At 41.1% G+C, this 7,438-nt stretch overlaps 1 non-coding gene across 1 annotated transcript; it reads left to right on the top strand.

Annotated features, from left to right (window-relative positions):
- The first annotated feature begins 6,136 nt into the window (after positions 1 to 6,136).
- On the top strand, positions 6,137 to 6,243 carry LOC141710353 (small nucleolar RNA R71). Its single transcript, XR_012570879.1, has one exon. It is a non-coding gene; the product is annotated as a small nucleolar RNA R71 (small nucleolar RNA).
- The last annotated feature ends 1,195 nt before the right edge of the window (positions 6,244 to 7,438 follow it).

The raw sequence follows: 7,438 nt of genomic DNA, 5'->3' as shown, positions 1-7,438 counted from the left end.
CACTCAGTCATGTTCAACAGCGTAGAACTGTCGATAGAAGCACTGGGAAGCTGTAGCTGCTCATGTGCGGGCCAATGAACACCAACTGCTACGCACAACTTTGTCACCACTGACACATAGGGTATAGAACCCATAGTACCTCCTCGCAAAAATCTCAAAATCCCCTGATATAAAACCATCCCCAAATCAATATAATGCCCTGAAGAATACCCCACAACAGACGAGCACGCTCCACCGTAATCTCATGCACATAAAAAGATGGCATGATGTTAGCACAAATAAAAAAATTCCAAGCTCGTGCAAACCTGTTCATGCACGACGCAGGGAACATGGAGTAATCAGTTGTGCCCCTCTTGAACTTCCATTGAGTCTCAGGCATACACAGAGTAGCAATGATCAGATCCAAGTTGAAGTCTTTCGGAGTCTTATCATTCCAAGTGTCCTGACCGGGCTTCCTCGCGGGCTATTCAATCACCCTCCTTATCGCATCAACACTATACTCCACAGTCATCCTCCTCACCACCGTGAAGCCATTCTTTTCCGCCTTCGCATTAGCATAGAACTCTTGCACAACACTCATGGGCACAGCAGCGGGAGCCTCGCAAAAAGGAACCCAACCCATCTCCAGAATCATCTCCAACAACTTACCATCCTTCCTTGATGGCAGAATACCTCGCTCCTTTGATATAGGCTTCGAGAGAAGCCTCGTGTACTCCTCTTCAGCTTCTAGAGTCGAAAACCTCGGCCTCACACCACCCGTAGATGAAGAATCGGTGGTGCTACTGCCTACTTGAGTTATTTGTCTATTAGGTGCCATTTGGATTGAATAAGAGAGAATAAAAGCTAAGTGTTTGAGAGAGATTTGTGTTTGAGAATTTTTGAAGTGGTGGAGAAGTTTGTGTATAAGTGTATGTATATATAGACGGTGAGAAGAGAATTAGATATGGAATAGAAGTGGGAATTGATTATGGGAATTTTGGGAGTAATGGGTTTGATTTGGAGAGGGAAATTCGAGATGTGGAAGAGTAAAATTCGGGTAGAAATTGATTTTGTAGTAAAAATCCCGATTTTCTCTTCACAAACTACTAATTTTATTTTTCCTGAGTCGGGACCCCGGCGTGGTCGCGCGCTAGACCAGCGCGGGCGGGCTCAGCTTCTGCCAAATCGGTGTGTCCGCGCGCTAGATCAGCGCGGGCGCGCTTATCTTCTGGAAAAACAGCGTGGCCGCGCGCTAGATCAGCGGGGGCGCGCTTGGATTCTGAAGTTGGCCCTAAATTTTTTTCTTTTTCTGATTTTTGTGTGTTTTTCTCCTTTCTTCTTGCTTCCTCTACCTACTAATGTACAATAAACTTGGTTTTCCTCCCAAGAAGCGCTTATTTTACGTCGTTAGCTTGACGTAGAATCTTGAGATCAAAGGGACAATAAAATGACACTAACCACCTCGTGGTTTGCCGTGTCACCATAGTAATACTTCAACCTCTGATCATTTACCTTAAATGCTTGGCCCTGATCATTTTCAAAAAATTTCACCGCTCAATGTGGAAACACAATTTTGATTATGAAGGGCTCTGACCACCTTGACTTCAACTTTCCAGGGAAAATACGAAGACAAGAGTTAAACAAAAGAACTTGTTGTCCCGACACAAATGATTTGAGAACTAGACCCCTATTGTGTCACCTCTTGACTTTCTCCTTATACATTTTATTGTTCTCATAAGCTTGAAGTCAAAACTGGTCGGTTCATTCAATTGAAGCAGCATCTTCTTTCCAACTGCATCCAAGTCCAGATTCAACTTCTTCAAAGTCCAATACGCCTTATGCTCGAGTTTCACAGGCAAATGACACCCCTTACCATAAACTAACTGGAACGGTGACATTCCCAATGGAGTCTAGTATGTTGTTCTATATGCCCAAACAGCTTCATCAAGCTTCAAAGACCAATCTTTCCTCGATGGACACACAACTTTCTCTAAAATAAGCTTGATCTCTCTGTTAGATACCTCAGCTTGACCATTTTTATGAGGATGATAAGTCGTAGCAATGCAATGATTCACATTATACCTTTGCATCATAGCAATGAACTTGCGATTACAAAAATGCGACCCTCATCACAGATTATGACTCTTGGAGTTCCAAACCTTGTGAATATCTGCTTGTGAAGAAAATTAAGCACCACCATTCGCATCGTTCGTTGGCAACGCCTTAACTTCAACCCATTTTGACACATAATCAACCACCAACAAGATATACTTATTGTTACAAGATGAGACAAACGGCCCCATGAAGTCAATTCCCCAAACATCGAAGACTTCAACCTCGAGAAGCATATTAAGAGGCATCTCATCCCTCTTGGACATATTACCCACACGTTGACATCAATCACATTTCAAAATGAATTGATGAGCATCTTTAAACAAGGTTGGCCAAAAGAAACCTGCTTGAAGAATACGAGCTGCTGTCTTTTTTCCACCATAGTGTCCTCCATAAGCCGTTGAGTGGCAATCTCGCAAGATCCCCCCCCCCATTTCGCTGTAGGGAATACATCTCCTGATGATTTGGTCAGCTCCTTATCGAAAAAGAAATGGCTCATCCCACATATACCACTTTACTTCATGTAGAAACTTCTTCCTTTAAGCATATGATAAGTCGGGAGGCATGATATTACTCACAAGGTAGTTCACAATGTCTGCAAACTACGGTTCTTCCTCTTGCACTCCAAACAGCTGCTTATCAGGAAAAGACTCATTTATCAATGTTTTATCCAGTGAAGTAGCATTAGGGTTTTCTAAACAAAATAGATGATCAGCGACTTGATTTTCAGTCCCCTTTCTATCCTTGATCTCTAGTTCAAATTCTTGAAGCAAAAAAACCCATCTGATCAATCTAGGCTTCGAGTCCTTCTTCGAGATGAGATAACGAATTGCAGCGTGATCAGTGAAAACTGTCACTTTAGTCCCAAGTAGATAAGATCAAAATTTCTCAAAACCATAGACAATAGCCAAAAGTTCTTTCTTCGTAGTAGTATAATTCAATTGAGCACCATTCAAGGTCTTACTAGAGTAGTAGACCACATAAAATATGTTGGTCTTTCTCTGCCCAAGAACTGCTCCAACTGCATAGTCACTTGCATCACACATCATCTGAAAAGGTTCATTCTAGTCAGGTGCAGTTATGAAAGGTGTCGTGATTAAACTCTTCTTCATTGTCTCAAAAGAGGCAAGGCACTTGTCATCAAACTTGAAAGGGACATCTTTCTCTAGCAAACTGCACAATGGCTTCAAAATCTTAGAGAAGTCCTTGATGAAATGCCTATAAAAATCCACATCACCAAGAAAACTGTGAATTCCCTTAACAGAAATAGGTGGAGGAAGATTTTCAATGACCCTCACCTTGGCTTTTTCCACCACAAGACCCTTACTAGAAATCTTGTGCCCAAGAATAATGCCCTGTCGCACCATAAAGTGACATTTTTCCAATTGAGAACCAGATTGGTCTTAACACACCTCTTGAGAACATTTTTAAGATTCTAAAAGCATTCATCAAAAAAATCGCCAAATACAGAGAAGTCGTCCATGAACACCTCCACATTCTGCCCAATCATATCAGAAAAGATGGCCATCATACACCTCTGAAATATGGCTGGTGCGCCGCACAGACCAAAAGAAACTCGTCTGAAGGCGAAAGTACCAAATGGACAAGTAAAGGTCGTCTTCTCCTGATCTTCTAGAGCGATACAAATCTGATTGTAACCCGAATAGACATCCAGAAGATAGTATTACTCGTGACCAGCCAATCTATCAAGCATCTGGTCAATGAAAGGCAGAGGGAAGTGATCCTTCCTAGTGGCCTTGTTCAGCTTCCTATAGTCCATACAAACTCTCCACCCTGTGACTATTCAAGTAGGAATGAGCTCATTCTTCTCATTAGCAACAACTGTGATACCTCATTTCTTCGATACACAATGAACTGGACTCACCCAAGAACTGTCAGAAATGGGATAGATAATCCCTGCATCCAGCCACTTAAGAATTTCCTTCTTCACTACTTCCTTCATGATCGGATTAAGTCTTCTTTACTGCTCAACCGTAGGCTTTCTACCTTCCTCTAGCAGAATTTTATGCATGCAATAAGAAGGGCTGATTCCCTTAATATCTGCTATGGTCCACCCGATTGCCGATTTGAACTCTCTTATAATTCTCAAAAGCTTCTTCTCGTCGCTACCTGAAAGTTCAGATGTAATAATAACAGGCAAAATAGATGTATCACCTAAAAAAGCATACCTCAAATGTTCAGATAAAGTCTTAAGCTCAAGAGTAGGAGCTTCCTCAATAGATGGCTTGAGGCGCTTAAGAGCTTTGTTTAATTCCTCCATTCTAAGAGATTCAAAAGACATATCAATCTTCCTCTTCCAGGGAGAAGCATTCAGATATTGTAATTGCTCTTCACCTTTTTCATCTTCACTATCTGAATTCCCCAACAAGGCCTTCTCTAAGACATCAAATCTTAGCAATTGATAAAGTTCTGAAGTAACCACATAATCGACCAACTCCACCTTCAAGCACTCCTCATTTTCTATAGGAAATTTCATAGCATTGAAAACATTAAAAGTTACATACTAATCAGTTTCTCGCATTGTAAGCTCACCATTTTGCATATCTATCAAGGTACGACCAGTCGCCAAGAAGGGTCTCCCCAAGATTATGGGAATCTTCTTATCCTCCTCGAAATTAAGAATTACGAAATCAGCAGGGAAGATGAGTTTATCAACCTTGACCAAGACATCCTCCACAATACCTCGAGGATATGTAATAGAACGATCAGCCAACTGTAAAGTCATATAAGTCGGTTTTGGATCAGGCAAGTTCAACTTCTTGAAGATTGACAAAGGCATCAGATTGATGCTAGCTCCCAAGTCACATAAGCATCTGTTAAAAGACACTTTTCCAATAGTACACAGAATAGTGAAGCTTCCAGGATCTTTTAGCTTTGGAGGCAACTTATGTTGCAGCACAGCACTGCATTCCTTCGTGAGAGCAATAATCTCTAAATCATCCAGCTTCACTTTCTGAGAGAGAATACCTTTCATAAACTTTGCGTAACTAGGCATCTTCTCAAGAGCCTCAACGAAAGGTATGTTAATATGAAGTTTCTTGAACACCTCCAGAATCTTCTCAAATTGCTTATCCAGCTTTTTCTTCTGCAGCCGCTTTGGAAAAGGCGGTGGAGGATAGATCTGTTTCTCCCATGTATTACCCTCGGGAGGAGTGTGTTCAACAGTAGTCTTCCTTGGTTCCACTTCTGCTTCCTGCTGCTCTACTTCTTCTTCAGCACCAAGTTCTTCATTCGAAATTTGAGTTTGATCGGGATTCGCAACCTTTTCAGACCTCAAGGTGATTGCCTTCACCTACTCCTTAGCTTCCCTCTTTCCTGGCACTTCAGTGTCACTAGGTAGTGTTCCAGGTTGACGATTTAGCAAGGCATTGGCAATTTTTCCAATTTGATTTTCCGAGGTCTTGATAAAAATAGTTTGGCTTTTGCACATAAGTTTCATCTCCTCTAATTCAGATTTTTCATTAGCTTGTTGCAGCTGGAGTTGCTGTCTTGGTGCATATTGCGGTTGCTGAAAACCAGGGGGTCGTACTGCATAGGTGGGTACTTCTGATAAGGTTGTTGAACCACATTCTGAGCATTGCTTCAGCTGAATTTAGGATGATTGCGGTTGTTAGGATGATAGGTGGCTGGCACTGGTTATTGTGATCGCTGAAAGTTGCTCACGAAATGAGCTGATTCACTAAAAATAGCACACTGATCAGTTTCATGGGCACCAGCATAAAGCTCACAGACACTAGTGATTTGATTAACTCCATAATTAGACAAAGTGTCCACCTTTATCGTCAAAGCCTTAAGTTGGGCAGCTATAGCAGTTGCTGCATCCAACTCCAGAATTTCTGCTACTTTTCCTTGAGTCAGCCTCTGGGAAGGATTTTGGTATTCATTAGCAGCCATCAGTTCAATTAATTTATAAGCTTCATTGTAGCTCTTAGCCCACAAGGCTCCTCCTGATGCTGCATCGAGCATGGGTCTAGAAGTAGCACCCAATCCATTGTAGAAACTGTTTATAATCATCCAATCAGGAATGCCATGGTGTTGTCACTTTCTTAGCTTCTCCTTATATCGATCCCAAGCCTCAAACAGAGATTCTTCAGTTTGCTGAGCAAACTGAGTAAGAGCATCCCTGATTGCAGCAGTCTTCGCCATAGGGAAGAATTTAGTGAGAAACTTTTGAGCAAGATCTTCCCAAGTAGTGATAGACCCTGGTGGTAGAGAATATAACCAGCACTTTGCTTTATCCCTCAGAGAGAATGGGAAGAGTCACAGCTTCATAGCATCTTCAGTCACACCAGTGAACTTGAAAGTATCACAGATCTCGATAAAATCCCTGATGTGCATGTTGGGGTATTCTGTAGGAGAACCCCCAAACTGAACAGAGTTATGTATCATCTGAATCGTGCCTGACTTGATCTCAAAAGTGTTATCCGAGATGGCTGGCCTAATGATGCTTGACTGAATATCATTGATCTTGGGCTGAGAATAGTCCATCAAATCCTTAGGAATTTCTACTTGATCTCTCATCACTACTAAAACTGGTTCCTCAAATTTCTCTTCTTCTTCTACCTTCTCTTCATCCTCAAAAACTTCCTTTCGAATCACTACAGCTTCTTCCTCGGCTTGATCCAGAGTTCTCTAACGAGAACGCGAACGTGTATGCATACGCGCTCGCTAGAGTACGTGAAATAAGACAAGGAAACAGATAAGTAAAAATGTCCGAGTCAATGAACTTTAACGACCACCGATGACAAACACATAAACTAAAAATTAACATCAAGTCCCCGGCAGCGGCGCCAAAAACTTGTTAGTCGCTAAACACGCGCTAAAATACACGCAAGTATACGCATTCGCAAGTAGTATAAGATTTAGATCAAATTCATTCCCACGAAGACTCTTTAGTTCATTTAAGAATATGCACCTATGCAACAATGATATGGTTATTATCCAATATTAAGATGATTAACAAATTGAGATTGTTTATAACTAAGAATTAAACTAACAATTATAACTAAGAGAATAAGAATTATTGAGTTAATATATATGACAAACATGAGATTCTAACTTCATTAGATACTTCATTCAATAGCCTTTTCATTCTTAACCTTAGCATGTAATGGTGATGACACTAATCAGATAACACGAAACTGCTAAACGCCAACTTTCGTTGCACGAATAACATACTGCCAGACATCCACAAAAGAGATAGAAGCTAAACAGACGCCAATTATATTGAGACCCTATATATCCATAGAATTTGACAACATAACGATTTAACACACAAGTTATCTATCATGATTACATAGGGCAAGTAAGATGGTTAAAATTACCT

Source organism: Apium graveolens, chromosome 2, assembly GCF_009905375.1.
Source record: "Apium graveolens cultivar Ventura chromosome 2, ASM990537v1, whole genome shotgun sequence".
In the NCBI taxonomy this organism is placed as follows: Eukaryota; Viridiplantae; Streptophyta; class Magnoliopsida; order Apiales; family Apiaceae; genus Apium; species Apium graveolens.
The sequence above is the reverse complement of the archived record's forward strand: the minus strand, read 5'-3'. Positions and strand labels throughout refer to the sequence as shown.